Source organism: Castor canadensis, chromosome 6, assembly GCF_047511655.1.
Source record: "Castor canadensis chromosome 6, mCasCan1.hap1v2, whole genome shotgun sequence".
NCBI lineage: Eukaryota > Metazoa > Chordata > Mammalia > Rodentia > Castoridae > Castor > Castor canadensis.
In genome coordinates this window covers 20,131,219-20,152,302 of record NC_133391.1, presented here as the reverse complement: position 1 = coordinate 20,152,302, position 21,084 = coordinate 20,131,219, and the positions used below count along the sequence as shown (strand labels likewise).

The following is a 21,084-nucleotide window of genomic DNA, read 5'->3' as shown; positions in this document are numbered from 1 at the left end:
ATATCTGAGGTTGTTATGAATTTTTCAATCATATTGAAGACAGTAGGCATTCATGAAGATAGCATAAGCAGTGGGCCTGTGTTTTTTTACCTTTCATGAATGCATGTGAAAGGTTCCCTATCTTTCCCCAGAGTTAAGTCCATTGTTCATTTGCTAATGTGTCACCACAATGGGGAAAGAAGCAAAGTCGTCCTACTCTGAAATCTGACTGAATCTGAGGCTCCTCAGCTCTGTAGATCTATATTCTCACCAGACAGCAAGTCACCTGAAATAAACGGTGTATGAATTAATGTACATTTGAAGGAAAATAGTGGAAAATCCTAAATATACAGAATATTAGGGGGAAAAATCCATGTTTCAAAATATTTCCAAATAATTCTTATGACAAATGCTACCAATTTCACTGTTTTGATTTTTGTCTTCCTACAGTATATAAGAGGTGGGGCTCCCAAATTCACGTTTTGACCGTAGAATCTGCAGCCATATTACAAGAGTTTGGTTCCTAATGCCATCACCACTGTGACTTAAACTTCAATGTCCTCCACAGGCCATGTGTTGAAGCCTTGTTCCCATGGTGGCGCCACTGAGAGGAGGGAGAGTCTTTGAGAGGCAGGGGTTAGTGGGAGGTCAGGGGTCATAGAATGCCCTTGGGGGACATTCATTGGGGGACCCAGCCCTTTCCTCTTTTTCTAATTTTCATCCTGGTCATGAGGTGAGTGGCTTTGCTCCACCACATTCTCCTGCTATGATGAGGCAAACAATATGGACTGGAACCTCCAAAAGTATGAGCCAAAATGAACCTTTTCTTTTTATAAGTTGGCATATGTCAGGTGTTTGTCATTGCAACAGAAAACTGACCAATACAACCAATTTCTAGCTATATCTAAGTGGCAGGTGAATTAACTTTTGTGCATCAAGCTTGTCATGTATCAAATGTGGATATGGGCAGTACTTGACTCACTGAGGTTTTGTGACAATTAATTGAATTAATGTCTACCCTCACAAAAGTCCTGGCACAGAGTAATGAGCTTCTAGTGTCTTTTGGTGTCATTCCTTATTTTACTAATAATACACAATTCCAACCTTCTGCCTCTGTTCAAAAGGTTAAACTAAAGCAGAGAATCAGTAAGTGCCTTAGATTTTATTCTGATTTTCATCAGGCCTTTGGAAGTAAGATGAAAACTTACAGGGTAGATAAATGAACAATTAAATCCAGTTATAGCTAATTAAGAGATATCTGGAAAAACCAGTATCAATTGGAAAGAAATCTTGAGTTAAAATAATGTCTGTATGTATTTAACAGTACCGTCAACAACAAGACTACAGTGTTAAAAAAAAAAGAAGTGTGTACAAAACTGAAATCTCAGAGAAGTCACTATTTACTAGATGGTAGAATGACTATTCTAAAAGATCCCAATCAAAATGATTAGATTTAAATAATACTGACATGTATCAATCTGTCACAATAACATCAGGCAATTCCTGGGATAAGCCTCTGATAAAGAAGAGAAAAGGGTTTGAGCAGTTCATATGAGCTACAAATCCAACAAAGGTAAACATATAGACTTGGTTTCAGAACACCCAACCTAATTTTGAGGTGTATCAATTAAGAAAGTCACCCCAAATAAAGACACAAATAGTCCCATTATTCCTGAGCTAGTGGGAGGCATGCTATGTTTGGGTTCTGAGTGCCACAGCTAGAGGAAGAACAGGTCCCTCCCTTATGATGGTGACCCTAACAGGACAGCAGCGGGTTTGTCACTGAACAATCATGATCAGAAATGATTCAGAAACATTTCAATTAGCTACCTTCAGTTATTTGAAGGATTAGCACTGGAGAGGATTTATACTTATTTTTTACAGGTCCAGGAGGCAAAATTAAATGGAATAAAATGAGAAAAAATATTCTTTCACGTAAAGCTGTTTAATGGACTGTGTTGTGAAGAAAAGAGTGGCTACTTTTGGGAGAGTCTTCAAAAACATCTCAATAATGATTTATTAATTCACACAATCAATAAGCAAGCATTCATTGTTTTGCTACTTTTTGCAGAGCTGTACATTAGACCTGGTGAATAAAACAGGGAATGAAGGACGTCAGCAATTATTAAGTGCTCAATGTGCGAGACACTTTCAAAGAGAGTACACTGCACCACATACAGTGCTCTGCAGACAGAGGGACCTTTACAAAGAAATATGCTCATGGAATCCCCTTCTTAAAAGACATTTCATCTGAGATGTGGTGTGGCTCAAATGAGCGAACCTGCCTAGCAAGCATGAGACTCTGAGTTCCAACCACAGTACAGTCAAAAAACTATAAGCAGCTGAGCATGGTGACACATGCCTGTGATCTCAGCTACTCAGGAGGTAGAGTAAGAAGATTAAGGTTTGAGGCCAGCTGAGCAAAAGGTTTGCAACACCCCCATCTCAACAATCAAACTGGGACTGGAGGAGCATACCTGTTATCCCAGAAATGCAGGAGGCATGAGTGGGAAGATCGCAGTCTGAGGTCAGCCCAAAGCTAACTAAAACAAAAAGAATTGAGGGTGACTCAAGTGATAGAGTGCCTGTGGAACAAGCACAAGGCCCTGAGTTCAAACCCTAGGATCACCAATAATAATCCCTTCCCATTTCCCCTAGAATCTACTTAACCAGCCTATGGGATTCTGACCACACCTCTCTGCAAACTCAGCTCCCTTCTGGCAATACCGGCAGTTCTGCCATGGTCCACACTCCCTCCCATCACCATGTAGTTTTGGTACACACTGTCCTGCACCCAGCCATTCCTTCCTCCATCCTTGCTCAGTTTCCTCCTACTGCTCCTCCAGATCTTAGTTCAAGTGGCACTGTCAGGAGTGGAGCTTAGGAACCAGAAAGGACCCCAAATGATGGACAGTCTAGCAGCATTTCTCAAAGCACTGTACAACCTCTCCAAAGCACTGATGCTGTAATTTTCTTACTGCTATCTATTTGATGTATGGCTCCCCACTAGCCTGATAATTCCAGAAAAGGCAGATTGTGTTTGATTTTGTTTTAGGATACAATTGAACTAGACTCCCTGGGTCTAAATGCCTGTTTTGGTACCTTCTACCTGTGTGACCCTCATAAGTGGCTAACTTCTGGATGTCACAATTCCCTCAGTCATAAAGGAGGGTTAATAGCGAAACCTATTTTGAGAATTAAATGAGATCCCATGCGTGAAGCACAAGGAATGCTACCTGTCACTTTGTCACTTAGGCATGCGCCATTCAATATTACCCACAGGCAACAGCCTTTGTTTTCCATTGGCTCCCAGAGCCCCACGCATGGCCTGGCTCATAGGTGGTACTTGACAGTATTAAAGAATGAATGAATGATTGAGATGGAGAATTGGAAGCAATGGATTTGGGCTTTACACCCTGGTCTCTCAGTGCTTCCCATTATACCATGGTCTGGGGTTGATTCCATGAAAAAGGCAAGGACAGAAGGACAGATCAAGGAACCTGACCAGGAGAATCAGTTCACTTTATTGGGGAGGTGAGGTTGAGCTTAGCTTTGACAATTAGTGAGAGATTAGCAGACAGAAACAAAAGCAGATGCTGTTACTAACAAAAGAAACACCACTGGCAAGAGAGTAAGGTAGGAAAGTACTCGGGAAATCGCCTAGTCAAACCACTCACCCATGACAAAAGAGAGAAGAGCCTGAGACACACTAAGAAGTATGAACTTATTCTGAAGAGAATTAAAAGTAAGGAAGGCTGTTGTTTAAGCCACAATCTTATCAGTTTTTTTCCTGGTATTTGTTTCAAACTTTTTTTGGAAGGATAAGATGACTCACTAGACACATCTTTTGAACCAACATGGAAATAAACAGTTCAAGAAAGTTATGGTGGTGGCTTCAACTCCAGGAACAGCAGTGAGAATAGAAAGCAGAAAAGAGAAAGTGAAACTCATGGCTCCCAAAAGTCATTGAATGCACACTCTGGTTCCTAGTGATCACAGAACACTATGCAGTCATTGAAATGAGGCATAAAGGATAAAGATTTAACTACATGAAAAGTTGTTAAATATTGTCCTTAAACAAAAAAAAATAGGTTCTGAAAAGCTTATGCTATGAGTCAGTGTTTATTAAAAATATATTCTTTATTAACAAATATTATATCTTGCTTGACTGTTATAAAATGTATTCTTTTAAGTAAAAGACTACATGCCAAAATTTTACTTGTCTCTTTCTTTGATAGTCAGGATTAGAATTGTATGCTAAATATTATTTTCTTCCTTTTGCTCTTTTTTTCTCCTATCATTTCTCCAGGGAAATTGAGATGATATTGTAGAATCCATGATAACACATACTGAGCAAAAAAATAAAAGTAGGCAGGTATGTCAAAAGAAGGAAGTTCTGAGAAGTAGAGCCATTGAAACTCAGGAACAGTTGGGCAAGTCTGTAAAGAGAACAAGGGAGAGTCCAAGCTGCCCTCAGCATGAAGAACAGAAGGCCATGGCATCCAGAAAGGAAACACCTGGAACACCATGCATCCCGTGTCTGGGATGTCATGTCCAGGGTTCTCACTGTGGGTAGTGCAGAGAAGTTTGAATGGAAGTGATCGGATAATATAAGATTCCATGATGACACAACACCTTGAAAACATCAAGAACAGCTGCATTCTAATCCACAGATGTTCTACTGCCATCTTTGTCCTTACTGTCATCTTTTGTTCTTGACTTAAAGTTAAATCCTTCACTAGCCACAAAAGTAAGAAGATGCTGGGCACAAGTTAATTTATAGCAGAGTATCAAGTAGCACATCAAAGAAAAGCATCACTCTGAAGAAACAGACATCTTCTTCATATCTGCACTTGAGTGTTTTTACAAAATTGGGCATTGTGATTTTTTGCTACCATTTATCTATGTATTAGGTTAAATTTACATCTCTCTCCCTGACCCCTCAACCTTTCTCCAGTTTCATTTTTCTTGCTATCTCCCTGACAATTACTTGACCACTCTTTCTCTGAGTCTATTATCGCCCCTTCCTCGCACGGTCTTTGCCAACTCTCCTTCTCATTACCACTTATCCTTGAGGCTGTCTGCTGTTTGTTAATTGAGTCTAGCATTGTCTTTCTGACATTAGAAAAAACCAACGGTGTCCCAGTCATTTGTTCAAAGTTCAGTCTCATAGAATATGGGAAGCTACTGCTTGCGCAGTATACCATGGTGTAAGGACAAGCCACATTTGACTTTAAAATGGCCTATTAATATCACTACTTAGCCACAGAGTTTTAATGTAAAATCTTTTAGAAAAATCTTTACTACAGAAAAAGAAATATGTAACTTTTGCTGTTCTTATAGATTTTAATGGATTTTTAATCTACCGATGGTAGGCTGTAAACTCAAGCTCAAAGGAAATACGAGCCCAACTCAATGGGAAGTTTTATTGGATTGCTTACAGAGAATTATAGTTATGATCAAAAGCTGGGGGTGAACAAAGGCTGAACACCTCTCTATTCTTTTCAAGTGATTTGAATGGTACATTTCTTTCTGTTCACTTCCTTACCTAGAATTTAAATGAGTGGGACTAAAAGGCAGAGTTAGGTAGCATGAGAATGAAGAAGAAATAGCAAGGTTTTGGAAAATCCACAAGTGACAAAGAGCTCCTGAATAATCAAATCCCTGCCATATTTATACTCTGGCATTAACAGCTTATCCAATGTATTTTTAATTGTTTGCAATTGTAAATGATATATTTGTTACAGGGCTAATCAACTCACAAGTATTTATTCAATACTTGAAAGTGAAAAACAAAGATAGTATTTCTGAATACTGTCTTTTGAGCACATAGGACTACAAAAATTGGAAAGCTGACAGGAAAACCATCATCAAGAAATCAAGGTGAAAACTGTAGAAAAGGCAGTACATGTGGTTCATGCCTATAATCTCTGATACTGGGGAGGTGAAGATAGGAAAATATGGGTTTGAGGCCATCCCAGGAAAAAAACTAAAACAAACTAAAAAAAACAAAAATGCTCAAGTATTACAGCCCTGGCCTAGCACATGTAAGGCCCTGAGTTCAAACTCTAAAACTACCAGAAAAAATTGACAAAGTCAAGCCAGTGTAATGGGTATCAAGCAACATGGCTGACTTCAGCACGAAGAACAAGGCAAAAGCAGGTGGGGTCTACGTGGAAATGTCACCCAGTCAACTAATCACTTCTCAACAGACTAGTAAAGGGACCAGAACTATGACTTAAGAAGACTAAGCCAGTTGTACTATTTGTAACAGATTAGAGTGAGAAGGTCCTAAAGGCAGGGAACCAGGCAAAAAAAGTCACAAAATGCTGTTAGTGCAAGGTGATAATGACCCACATGTTATCTCCTAGTGAAGCAGATGTGTAGCTATAGAAAGTATTTCCAAAAATGATTTATTGCAAAATGAAATCCCATTAACACATATTCCACAGGAAATGTCTATAAGGAAGGAGATCCTAAATTGAGCACCCACCCAAATCAGTACCTATCCCGTCTTAGTTTTGCCCATGAGTCAAATGCACATACATATCAAAGCTTCCTCTTACTCACTGGCAATCATCAGAAGCTTCTTCAGTAGTCAGGGCTTGGGGATAGTGTTAGAACTTCAACTTCTTTCCTAGTACAGATATTCAACATACAAAATCTCTCTGGGTTTCTTACCACTGAAGTAGTTGATAACCTCCTAACAAGAACCTGCTTGTTCCCCAGTACTTCGAAGGCCTAGGAGCCAGGAAACCACCCAGATTTCATGAACCCGTCTCAGTCTTTTAAATTCTTAAGTATGAAATTCCGTAGAATACTTTTCTTTCCCCCATGATGAGCTCTTCCTCATACTCAAGCAATTAAGTGATGTTCCAGATACACACTCTTAGGATGTTGCTAATAAGTGATTTCAAATACCATCTCAGATACTGAACCAATGTGAACACAGTGCTAAGTGGGCAGGTGGTCTCCAATCAAGCCATGCAGCAAGAACAAGGTCTCCAGTCTTATCTAGGAGATCTCCTTGAGCATCCTGTTCCTCCTCAGTAGAAGTTTGAATTTGCCTTCAAAATGAAACCATGTTGAATTATCTTTCTCATTGCTCTGTAGGCCATTTTCTCCATATGAAAACTGTGTATAAAAAATCTTTGGTATATATGCTTTAATAAAATCATGGAGTCAAGACATTGCCCCAACATTAAGATGTATGGACACAAGTTCAAGTATGGAAACACATTCCAAACACTAAGCTTACCAATAGTGCTTATAATGGAGGAAGAAGGCTTCCACTTGACAGAAGAAAATGTATGTTAACTCAAAAGAAGTTTAGGCAATGACATAACTACCCATACCTATCTGTTTCTTTTCAGGCAAGCAATGAGAAAAAATAAATTTAAGCTGCAAGACAATAGAGAAAGAATAAATAATAGAGGAATTTAATCTGATTAAAGTTCAATACATGCATTGTGAAATACCAAGGCAAAACCCTTGTGAACAATCAGTATATTCTTTAAAACATGAAGAACAAGAAGGTAGAATAGGTCCTGTTTGGGAGAGGGTAAAGGAGAGCAAAAATGGCCAATGTACTTTGTATGCTTTTATGAAAATAGAACAATGAAACCTGTTGAAATTGTAAGAATGAGGGAGAGTATGGATGAGGGAGAATGATGGAGGGGGTAAATCTCATTAAAATACATATGTAAATGTTACAATGAAATCCCCCCCACACAACTAATATATACTAATAAAAAAATCTTATCAATTGTTTCAGTCACAAATTTGTGCTTCTTTTGGACACATGAAAATTTTTGGAGGACATTGTGATCAAACTGATCATCACTGAAAAAGCAGTTAGTTCTCACTATTGAAGCACATATGCTAAAATGTGAATGATACAGAAAAGGTTAGCATGGCCTCTGCTCAAGGATAACACACAAATTAGTGAAGCATTCAATATTTTTTGAAAGAATGCTAAGAAAATACAAATGGAACATGCAAGATATCTGGGATACCATGAAAAGACCAAACCTATGAATCATGGGTGTAGAAGAAAGAGAGGAGATACAAATTAAAGGCACCGACAACTTATTCAATAGAATAACAACAGAGAACTTCCCTAATCTTAAGAAAGAGAAAGTCACCCAGGTATAGGAAGCTTACAGAACACCAAAAGTCAGGACCAAAAAATAAAAACCCCCCTAACACATCATAATCAAAACACTCAGCACACAGAAAAAAGAAAAAAATTCTGAAAGCTGAAAAAAGACAAGTCACATATAAAAGCAAACCCATCAGAATAACAGCAGATTTCTCAACTCAAACACTAAACGCAAGAAGGTCATGGAAAGACATAATTCGGGCCCTAAAGAAAGCTACTGTCAACCTAGACTAGTCTACCCAGCAAAACTATCCTTTCTAATTGAAGGAGAAACTAAAATCTTCCACAACAAGGAAAAACTAAAGGAATTTGCAACCACCAAGCCAGCACTACAAAAGATACTTAAAGGACTTTTACATTTAGAAGAAGAAACTAGAGTGAGACAGGTAAACTCAAGAAAGAATAAACCTTTATGAGCAAGCAAACCAGTAAACAAAGAATAGGTAAAACTAAACAACAGGGGACTAAAAATAACTGGAAACAATAGGCACCTCTCAGTATTAACAATGAATGTAAATGGCCTCAATGCTCCAACCAAAAAATGTAGAATAGCAAACTGGGTTAAGAAACATGACCCAGCTATATGTTGCTTATAAGAGACTGATCTCACTGAAAAAAAAATGAACACTGGCTTAGAGTCAAAGAGTAGAAAAAGTTTTCCAAGCAAATGGACCCCATAAACAGGCAAGAGTATCTATCCTCATACTTGACAAAGTAGACTTCAGACTTAAAATGAATCAGAAGAGACAATGAAGGTCACTTCATATTAATTGAAGGAACAATTCATCAAGAGGCAATATCAATACTTAACATATATGCACCAAACACAAGGGTACCCATCTACATTAAAAAATTAAAAAAAAAAACTCTAATGGCTCTAACAGCACAAATAGACACTAACACAGTGATGGTGGGAGACCTGAATACCCCACTGTCACCAATAGATAGGTCACCCAGACAAAAGATTAATAAAGGAACTTCAGAGATACTCCACACATTAGACCAAACAGACATGATTGATATTTACAGAGTATTTCACACAACAAGTAGGCAATACACATTCTTTTTCTGTAGCTCAAGGAACTTTCTCCAAAATAGATCATATTTTAGGACACAAAACAAGACACAACAAATTCAAGAAAATTGAAATAATCCCTGCATCATATCAGATCACAATGGAATAAGACTACACCTCAACAACAAAAGAAACCACAGAAAAATATTCAAACACATGGAGACTGAACAACACACTGGTGAAAACCAATGGGTGACTGAAGTAAAAAGGGAAAAGTCCAAAAAATTCTTAGAATCCAATGAAAATGAAATACAACCTACCAGAATCTGTAGGACACAGCAAAGGCCATGCTAAGGGGAAAGTTTATAGTAATAAGTGCCTACACTAAAAAAACAGGGACCTCTCAAATAGACAACCTAATGATGCACATGAAGCTACTAGAAAAACAAGAATAAGCCAAACCCAAAACCATCAGATGGAGAGAAATAAAGATCAGGGCTGAGATCAATGAGATTGAAACCAAACAAACTATACAAAGAATCAATGAAACAAAAAGTTGGTTCTTTGAAAGGATTAACAAGATCGACAAACCCTTATCCAACATGACAAAACAGAGGAGGAAAAAAGACCAAATTAATAAAATCAGAGATGAAAAAGGGTACATAACCACAAATACTAACAAAATACAGGGAATCATTACAGAGTATTTTGAAAACTTACATTCAAGTAAACTGGAAAATCTAGATGAAATGGCTAAATTCCTAGATGCATATAACCAACCAAAATTGAACCAAGAAGATGTGCAATGAAATTGAAACAGTAATAGTCTCCCTACAAAGAAGAGATCAGGACCTGATGGATTCACGGCCAAATTTTACCAGACCTTTAAAGAAGAACTAACGCTAATACTCCTCAAAATCTTCCAGGAAATAGAATGGAAAGGAACACTATCAAACTCATTCTATGAAGCCAGCATTACACTCATTCCAAAATCCAATGAAGACATAACCAGAAAAGAGAATTATAAGACCAATATCTTTAACGAATCTAGATGCAAAAATTCCCAACAAAATAACTAGCAAGCAGAATTCAACAACACATCAAAAAGATCATACACCATGACCAGGTCAGTTTCATTTCAGGGATGCAAGTATGGTTCAACACATGTAAATCCATAAATGTAATATAGCATATAAACAGAAGCAAGGACAAAAACCACAAGATCCTCTCAATAGATGCAGAAAAAGCCTTTGACAAAATCCAACACCCTTTCATGATAAAAGTGAAGAAACTAGGAATAGAAGGAATGCTCCTCAACACAATAAAGCCTATGTATGACAAACCTAGAGCCAACCTCATACTAAATGGAGAGCAACTGAAACCACTACCATTAAAGTCAGGAACAAGACAGGGCTGTCTGCTTTCTCCACTCCTATTCTATATAGTTTTGGACTTCCTAGCGAGAGCAACGAGACAAGAGCAAGAAATAAAAGAGATGCAAATAAGGAAGGAAGAAATCAAACTATCCCTATTTGCAGATGACATGATCCTATACCTAAGAAACCCCAGAAACTCTACCAAAAAACCATTAGAAATCACAAACTCTTTTGGCAAAGTAGCAGGACACAAAATTAGCATACAGAAATTTCAGTAGCTTTTCTATGTACCAATAAACAGACTGAGAAAGAAATCAGGGAAACAATCCCATTTACAACAGCCTCAAAATGAATAAAGTACCTCAGAATAAATCGAACAAAAGAAACCAAAGACCTTTTCAATGAAAACTATAAACCACTGAAAGAAATCAAAGAAGACAGTAGAAGACGGAAAGACCTTCCACGCTCGTGGATTGGTAGAATCAACATTGTGAAAATGGCCATACTAGCAAAAGGAATCTACATGTTCAACACAATCCCAATCAAAATTTCAATTACATTCTGCACAGAAATAGAAAAAGCAATCATGAAATACATATGGAAGCACAAAAGACCTCAAATAGCCAAAGAAATTCTGAGCAAAAAAGTCCAATGGTGGAGGCATCACAGTACCCATCCTCAAAGTATACTACAAAGCCCTAACAATAAAAACAGCATGGTATTAGCACAAAACCAGACAGGAAGACCAACGTATCAGAATAGAAGATGCAGACATAAACCCATGCACCTATAACCAACTGATCTTCAACAAATTAGCCCAAAACAAATGATGGAGAAAAGACAGTCTCTTCAACAAATGCTGCTCAGAATGCGAGTCAACTCCCTGCATAGCTATCCTTATCTTAACTAGCATAAACTCTTGGTCCTTCCTATTATTGTTTATACTCTCTCTTCAACAAAATTAGAGATAAGGGAAAAATAGTTTCTGCCTGGTAGCAAGGGGGTAGGGAGTGAGAGGGAGGGGGCGGGGTAGGTAAGGGAGGGGGAGAGGGGAAGGGGGGAGAAATGACCCAACCATTGTATGCACATATGAATAAAAGAAAAATTTTTAAAAAGAAAAATAAAAAAACAAATGCTGCTCAGAAAACTGGATATCCACATGTAGATATGTAGATATAGAAACATGTAGAAACTAGATCCATGTCTTTCACCCTGTACCAAAATCAACTCAAAGTGGATCAAAGACTTTGATATAAGGCCTGAAATCCTGAAACAACTCCAAGAAGCAGTAGGAAATACACTGGAACAGATAGGTATAGAGAAAAACTTCCTACCCAGAACTCAAAAGGTTCAGCATCTAAGAAAACAATGAATAAATGGGACTGCATCAAATTAAAGAGCTTCTGCACAGCAAAGAAAACAGTCACCAGACTCAAGAGACAGCTCACAGAATGGGAGAAAATCTTTGCCATCTACTCATCTGATAAGGGACTGATATCCAGAATCTACAGGAACTCAAAAAACTCAGCCCCCAAAGAATCAACACCCCAATGAAGAAATGGGCACATGAATTAAACAGGGAATTCTCAAAGGAAGAGGTACAAATGGCCAGTATATAAAAAAGTGTTCAATTTTCCTGGTTATGAAAGAGATGCAAATCAAAACAACACTAGAATTTCATCTCATCCCGGTTAGAATGGCCAGAATCAAGGGTAATAACAACAAATGCAGGCAAAGATGTGACAAAACAGGAACCCTTATACACTGCAGGTGGAAATGCAAATTAGTACAATGACTATGGAAAGCAGTATAGAGATCCCTCAAAAAACTAGAGCTAGAACTTCCATATGATCCAGTGATTGTACTCCTGGACATCCACCCAAAGGAATAAGACAGAATACAATATAGACACCTGTACACTGACGTTCATCACAGCACTATTCATAATTGCCAAGCTCTGGAAACCACCCAGGTGCCCTACAACTGACAAATGGATCAAGAAATTGTGATGTATATACACAATGGAGTATTACTCAGTCACAAGGAATAATGACATGTGGTTTGAAGGTAAATGGATGAAACTAGAAGGCATCATGTTAAGTGAAGTAAGCTAGGCTCAGAAAGACAAAGGCCACATGTTTTCTTTCATATGTGGAAGACAGATCCAACAGATAAACAGATACACAAACAAGCATGATCATATATAAACTCAGATATAGAACATGCTTGTAACAGTGGAACTACTCTATGGAACTTGGGGAAAGAGGGAAAGGAAAGAGAATGATAGAGCGTCAGTAATATTGCATACCATAAGATGTGAAGGTAGAGGATATAAGGATGTGTATTGCAAGCTGTTGAAAAATGAGGCTGGGAGTTAAAGCAGTAAGGGAGAGTAATGGAAGGGGTTAAACAGACCGAAGCAAAGCACACCCACAATGGCCATACGTTGAGACACCCCTTTGAACATCAACTTAAATATTAATAATGAAAACCAGGACTGTAAAATAGGCACAGTGTGTGTGGAGGGGTACTAGTGGGAAGGAGGAGGGTGAAGGAAGGAGATTAAGATGAGGGTACATGGGAGATGGACTTCATACACTTACATGAAACAAACTAAGAAACCTCTTGCAATTGCTTTAAGTGAGGTGGGAAGGAGACTGAGGGGGAGAGACGATGAGGGCAATGTGAATAATGTACAATATAAGTCTAATCAGAACTGTAGCTATAAATTCTCCCCTGTATACTGAATATAGCCTAATAAAAATCTATTATAAAAAAAGAAAAGGCAAAATTAAAGTTTCAGGAAACCAGTAAACTCATAACTGTTATTATTACTGAGAAGTTTGTGAGCTGGGATAGGATTTGTCAAAGAAAGGAGACCTGTGCCTTCACTTCCAAACTCCAGACATGATTTTGGATACATAGATGTGTGTAATAAGGGGGAGAAGACAGGAATTATTTAAACTCTAATCCAAAAATTCTATTAGGAAAAAGAGCTAACAACGCAATGAATGCACCTCTAATATGAAAATGTAAAATAATTCTTTAAAGCCTGTTTAGGATCCTCCTCTTTTGGAAAGCTCTCTCTGATTCCTTTTCTTCTTTATAATGTGGCAAGATGTTGAAAAGGTAGCTTAGACACTCCGGGGAGTTTACAAAGTACTGGATCTCTGTCAAGCCTCAGTGACAGTATGTGTGACATTCTCTGGTCTCTGTGATTCAGAGTGTATTCAGAGCAATAGACTCTTGGATAAGCTTTTCATTTCATTGATTTAGGACAACCCAATCTTTTATGCATCACCAAGAAAATACACACTGGCAACTAAATTACGACAATCCATCAATTTAAGATGCGTCCAAATATCATTCTATTAAAATGTGCAAAAATGTATCCCAAATCAATGAATTATGGTGTAACTTTTTTTTAGGATGATTACAGAAACTCCAAGTGGAGAAAGCTGATAGGCAAAAGCAGAAACAAGCAAGGCAAGGAATCACCTTCCCTTGAGGTAAAAGTGAAGGAAAAAGAGAATGAGGGTCATATTCTTAAAAATTCATGTAAATTCTCTTTCCCTGCCATGTGGGAGGATCTCAGAAGCAGAAATCAAAGAGCATGAGCTGAGGAGTCAATTATCAGGACCCAAGTTCAGCAGACATCTGTAGTTCTACGTAACTAGGATCCTGCTCCTCCACACATTTTCACTGATGTAACTTTCAGGGTTTGCTCCTTTACCGAGCTTGTACTTAGCTTCTGTGACCCTTTCTCAGCTCTTCTGACATCAGGATGCTAGGTATATATATGTATGTATGTATGTAGCAGTACTGGGATTTGAACTCAGGGCCTTAGGCTTGCTCTACCACTTGAGCCATGCCCTACATCCATTTTTGCTTTAGTTATCATTCAGATTTTTGCCCAGGGTTGGCCTAAGACAGTGATTGCCTGCCTCCAACTCCCCAGTAGCTGGGATTGCAGGCATGCACCACCACTGCTAGGCTATCATGAGGTTTTAATCATGGTTGGGAATTTAGTCTGCTCGGACAGTTTGCCTCCACCAAGTCTCCTTGATGTCCGAGGGCAGCTTATCAGTTTGCTGCTGAATCAGTTGACAAATTTTCCAGCCTGGACCACCTCGAGTGTCTGCAAGTATTTATTCAGTCCCTCTTTGACAAGGTATTTCCCTGCTGTGAGATCACCTGACACTCTTATGCACAAACTTCCTCATATGGTCAAGATATGCTCCAATGTCCTATTCTTGCAGATGACTGACTCCAATTTTCAATGACCATCCCTCTGTATTTCCAATGACAACAGGGACTACTTCTGTCAGAACAGTTATTTTCAGATCACCAGAGATAGCACAGAAACACTAAGGTCTTTCATATATCTATCTATGTGCCATAGATATGGTATTAAAAATGAGTGAGAGAAAAGCAAAACTATCTAGTATGGGAATAACAAATTTCCAAGGCTATGATGCTGTGGAGACACAGCTCAACCAGATAGAAGCCAGAACAGGTGTAACTTGAAGACCAGATTCCTGGGAAGGTGGGAGGAGTCATTCCTAATTGAGGGTTCTAAGGAAACCAGTGTGATGAAAGGTAGACTGTAAGTGATGAAAGTTCTGTACTGTAACAACACAGTTCAGAGTTTAGCTTATGAGGTAAAGCTTTTTCTATCATGTAGATCAAACTGTTTAGATGGGTAAGTCAAACATCCAAAGAATCATCAATGAAAAGACTGAGACAGAAAATCTCAGCAACTCAGCCATTTGGAAAGGACAGGATTTGTAAGAGCCAGAATTAAACAACAGCTCCTCTGACACACTGGCTTATGCTTTTCCTACTATACAAGACTGTTGCCAGGGTAGCTTTTAAGAGTAATGAATAAAATTTATTCTTGGATTAGGACTAAATTACTTTAAGTTTTATTTTAGTGTTTTTCTTGCTGAATAAATAAAACAACAACAACAAAACCCCCCAAAATCACTTTCAGCCCAGTAGAAATATAACAGGATAAATACTTAGTACTGTGGCTTTTTTTTTTGTTTTTTTTTTTTTTGGACCAGATAATTTCCAGAGCATTGAATCAAATGCAGTTATTTTAATATGGTTGCTATCCAATAAATGTTGATTTGATAGAATTTTATCTTTCTATAGATTACAAAAAATGATCCTAAGTGAAATATCTAACTTAAAACATGGCCATCAAAATTATGACATATCAAAATATTTCTCTTAAAATCATAGATATCTCCTTCTGCCTTACAAATCAAAATTGAAAGTGCTTATTGATGAGAAAAAGAGATTGACATTTAACATGGAAATGAACTATGCCATTCTTAGGCTCCAATGGAACTTTACCAGCTTTTAATTATAAATGAACTCACACTCCACATAGACTCCTGTGATCCTTCCCAGGCCCAGGAGCTGTCTATCATTCATCTTCTCTACCCTCCAGAATCTTCCCATAAAGCAAAGGAGTGCATTTGCACTTGAACTTGAACCATATTCCATAGAGTAGCCCAAGTCTACCACCGTATCTGCTATTTCTCCTGCCACTATTTCTTTATTTATTTCTTTGTATGTGTTATCACTAAAAGAATATAAAAAAAGAAACTAAAACAGAGAATAAAAGTATGGAACAGAAACTATTAGTGTAGGCTAAAAGCATTTAACGAAACTTTCAGTTCTGTTCTAAAAAAGATAAAAAGCACAAGACAGCTTAAACCCATGAGCATGTTCACACACACAACTATAGCTCTATACATTCAAGTAATGACAACAGTAAAACCCCAAACAAACAAATAAACAAAAACAGAACCTGCAGGAAGACGCTGGGAAGCAGAATGCAATTATCCGATTTGGAAACTGACCAGGACACTGTGGTTAAAATCCTTCTTGCTACAAAGGTTCTGAGGAATCTATAATGACTACAAATGATCAGGACCCCATGTCCACACCTCATCTGAAAGATGGTGACAGCCAGCAGGAAGTCCCCTCTGCCACTACTCAGGGATTTGGTTCAATCCTGAGTGCAGAATAAATTGCCCCACAACATTTGCTATCCTTGGTTGCCTTTGCAACTGGTCTACATGAAGCAGCTTACTTAAATATCTCTAGTACTCCACCACGTTTTAGTAGAAATGCATAGTGATATCATTTGTGATTTCTATAAAGGATTAAAATCTTTATAATTCTACAAAGAATGCTGTGCATTCTTCTTGTAAAAATATTAAATCCTAGTCTTTGGCTAGTCTTGAGCAATGAATGTGCAGGTGTCATGAGGCAACAGACGGCTATTGTTTAATCTGTACATGCCCTCTACCACACTAACTTATTTTTGCCTTTTATATTTTTTAAGAAACTGACTCAAGTGCAGTAATTAAAATACATTACAGTAGTGCAAGTGAAATTTGGAAAACTGCCAACGTTTTCAAGAACTTATAATTTTCTTTTTCAGAGGAAAAAGTAGTTTTGACATCTTTGTGCAAAACAATCACTAACAGTTACTTACAATTTCAGGAAAATCACTGTTTTAATCATGACCTTTCAGCTGTCCTTGATTGAAAAAAATTGGCCACCTACAGAAATAATTCTGTTGGGCCCTCATCTCTCTGCTGATTGATGGCCTCATGTGGTTCTGCATGTTCACAATTATAAATAAAACTATATAAAAAGTAGCAGGGCTTAGCTTCCATCTAACTGGATAAGAATAATATAGTTCTGATTGACAATGAAGGGGACTTTCTTTAAGTGACATCTATGCCATGTACCTGTATCAAAATCAAATGGTACATTTTCCTCTGATTAAATGTGTATTCTTTTGGTCACCATTCACTACAACCATTAATTTAGCACCCATTGTGTAAAGGGCACTGTATTATACTCTGTTGGGGATGATGGAATGTGGATAAAACAGCTTCTGTATTTAGAGACCCTATTATCTGATGAAAATACTCGACCAGCTCACATATAAGAAAATATGGGGCCCACATAGCCAACGTGGGGATGTCTGCATGCATGTCCCCATGCATAAAGACTGGGTTTGGTTAATATGTTGATATAAAAATGTATGCTTACACTTTGGAACAACATATCAGTATATATTTGAATTTGTATAAATATGTACATTATGTCACACCAGAAATCATTTTTACAAAAACATTTAGAAGTCCTAAAATTTCAGTCCATGAGTTGTTCAAGGGAAATGAAACAAAGCCTTATTCTACTAGTGAAAGGCTTCCCACCTACTGTACAAGCAACAATAATAGAACTGGCTCCATTAGAAGTTTATTGAAGCTCTGTGAGGTGGGAAAGCTTTTAGGAGTTCAGCATAAATCATTCAATACACCAAAAAAAAAAAGGGACTTAAAAGATTCTCCCTTTGTATTCAATTCCTATGAGTGATCTCCAATTTACAACCTTATGCCAACCCAGAAATTGAATTTAATCAATACAATTATGCTTTAGAAATCCCTTTGTCGTCTTTAGTAGCTCATGGATCACAAAGAAAGAGTGACATTCTTCAGACAGTAAGCAAGATTCGGCCCTCCTGAAAGGCTGGCTTCAGCAAAGGGTGCAGTATAGAGCCTGATGCTGTATTTTGAAGGAGTACCAAAATTAAGTGATCCTTTTCCCTAAAATACAAAGCAATTACCCATTTATTGTAGTCTAAAATAAGTTATTTCACAGAAAATAACACTAGAAAAATATTCACAGGATCAGACCAAGAGCACTAATGAAAAATATCCCATGAAATATTCTTCTAAGTCATATATTTAAAGTAAGTGAACTCACATTTCTGGAAATCCCAAATTGTTCATAACCACCAATTTAAGATTATTCAATTCCCTTTCTGTTACTGAAAACTCCTTAGTAATGGTCTAAGACTGTGATTTTAACATAAAAACTACGAGCTAAATCAGGCTCAAACCATGCTTTCACACGACATGGTCAAATAATTAAAGCAAAAGATTTTTGCATTATCTTTATCATTAATATTTCCCTTGTGCCTATAATAGTTTTTGGCAAATTTAACATTAAAAATGGAAAGAGAAGAACTCAATTATCTGCCTAACTACAATTTAAATAGTAACAATATTAAAGGAAGTTTTGGATCTAATTTACTCAAAATGCATCTCTCTAGCCTATTACTCACTGGTTGCCCAAATTTCTAATGAAGTTAAGTCAAATTTGACAAGAATATTTTTGAATATTGAGAAATTTATGTATTTGAAAAGTTTGTAAATTCTAGCCAAAACCAGCCAAGATCCTCAATCAGTTAGGAAAATCACTGATGTTTGGGGTTTACAACACTCCCTGGAAATACCTGGAGTGAGTATGGTCTTCCAAATTACTTGCAAGTTCTCCCTACACAAAACCTTTAATGGGTATTTATTTGGTATAGACCCAGTTTTGTGCTGCCTTCTGTGAACCACACTATACTTACACATAAAGCAATTGAATCAATTTTTGATCCAAACAGGGTTATATCAAAATCACATTCATAATAACATGATAAAATAATAATTGTGTGAAAAGAGGACAACCCTGTTCCCTCTCACTTAGAGTCCCTGTAAATTATCATTCTGCTATAATGCATTTTACTGAAATACACTCCATGGAACTCCTGCATATGTAACAGCATTTTCTGAAAGTGGGATATCAGAAAGCATCAATCAGGTAAAGAATCCACACACCTCATATTTTACTACAGTCTTCAAACAATGCCATGGCTGAAATGTAAGCCATGTTTTATACAGAAACATTAGGATACAAAGGAAAAACTAAGTTCACAGGATTTTAATCTCTTCAAGTAGAAAACGTCCTGCTTTCTTGACATAAAATTTCTGACTAGGGATTTTCGTTTATGATTTTCTTCTCCACTTAGATAATAAGGTCTTATTTTTAGCCAGATCTTTGGGATGTGATATATATCGTTTGAATCTTCAGTGTTCCATGAAGGTCCATGTGGGTAAAGTGTCGGTACCAGCATGGAGCTATTGGAAGGTTGAGGAACCTTTAAGAGATGAGCCTAGTAAGAGTTTGCCCTTGAGGGAATAGAGGGGTGCTGGCCCTTCTTCCTTTTTCTACTTCCCAGTCAAGAGCTGAGCAGCTTACTCCACCATATGCTTCCCTGAGAGGCCAAAAGCAATGGGTTCTTCTGTTCATGGACTGGAACCTCTAAAACTGTTAGCTAGAAACAACCTTTTCTCTTTTTAACTTATTGTTTCAGGTATTTATTATAGTAAGGAAAAGCTGACAAATAATGATACATGCTCTGGAGTCCTTTTTTTAATAAAATTTCTGTACTTATTGATCTGCATCTATTTGAGAACATTTTGTGGGTGTGCTTAAGCCTCTTATTTTGGAAAATAAGGAAAAAACTAACAAACTATGTGAATTCCTTGGGTGTCCCACTCGTGTGGGATCTGTGGTTTTTCTATTTACATTAAGAAACAATAATCTGATTTGTCAATTTCTTCGTTCCGTGTACAGTCTTTCTCACTGAGGTCACCAGAAGCCAGAAGGGCGTAAAATCCTGTGTTTCTACATATGGAAAACCACTGTTTACGTGTAATCATGAAAAAATATGGAATGGTTTTGGCACTTTTGATTTTGGGAGGACAATTCCCAGGAAGAAGAAGCCTTAAATGATAATCTTGAGGGCTGGAGCTCTAACTCTGGCAGGGCAAATCCACAGTAGAGAGGTTGAGATGGGATAAGAAATAGCAGAACCCTTCATGTTTAGGCTCTGAGCAATAGGAGTCTTCCATCCTGCCTCTGTCTGGCTCTCAGTGAGACAGAAGCCTTGCAGACATCTCATGTCCAACTGGAGTAGGGAGGAAAGAGGACAGGGGCAGCTGTACACAGGGCAAGACAGAGAAGCCGTGCTGCCTCCACTTCACCCAGTGTCAGACAAGGTATCTGAGAGAACTGATGGTCTGATGAGGTCTCACTGAGGGATGTGGTAAGGGGACACAGATGTCAGCCACAGCATGGCTGCTGTCACTGGGGTCATGAAAGATACCAGTAGGGAAGGATGGCTTGATTAGAAACCATGCCAGGACCGTGCAATAATGGTCCAGAGAAAGATTGGGAGTGCTGAAGAGTACACAGCACTGCTCACCTTTTCTCTCATTCTTGAACAATTAAACATATCAATATCTACATCCCAGCACCAAAATGTCGGAGTAATTATTTCCTGACCCACAATTAAAGCATGCTGTAATTTTCAGCCATACGGGCCAGTTCTCTCTGAGTCATACATTGAACCAATTAAACTTAGAATCTCAGTGTCTGAACGGATGCTTCTAAGGAAACGGGTGAAAGCTCCTGCCCTCCCTATCTAATCCTGTCTGTGTTTGGTAAATCAGGGGGAGAAGTTCAAGTGAATGGCTTGGAAAAGAGCCCACCCCAGCAGATTGTGCTGGGTAGAAATAACACTAGTCTGTCTAGGTAAGATGAGTGCCAATGGTTCCAACTAAAATTAGAAAAAAGGAGACAGTACCTTGGCTCATGCTTATGTTGGAGACAAGACTCTAACTCCTGCT

The 21,084-nt window shown here is 37.9% G+C and overlaps 1 protein-coding gene and 1 non-coding gene across 14 annotated transcripts in view; one reads left to right on the top strand and one right to left on the bottom strand.

Moving 5' to 3' along the window:
- Nucleotides 1-21,084, bottom strand: part of Sox5 (SRY-box transcription factor 5) — a 922,227-nt gene that overhangs the window by 576,492 nt on the left and 324,651 nt on the right. The window lies entirely within an intron of this gene.
- LOC141424411 (U6 spliceosomal RNA) lies at nt 7,837-7,943 on the top strand. The gene has a single exon (XR_012449348.1). It is a non-coding gene; the product is annotated as a U6 spliceosomal RNA (small nuclear RNA).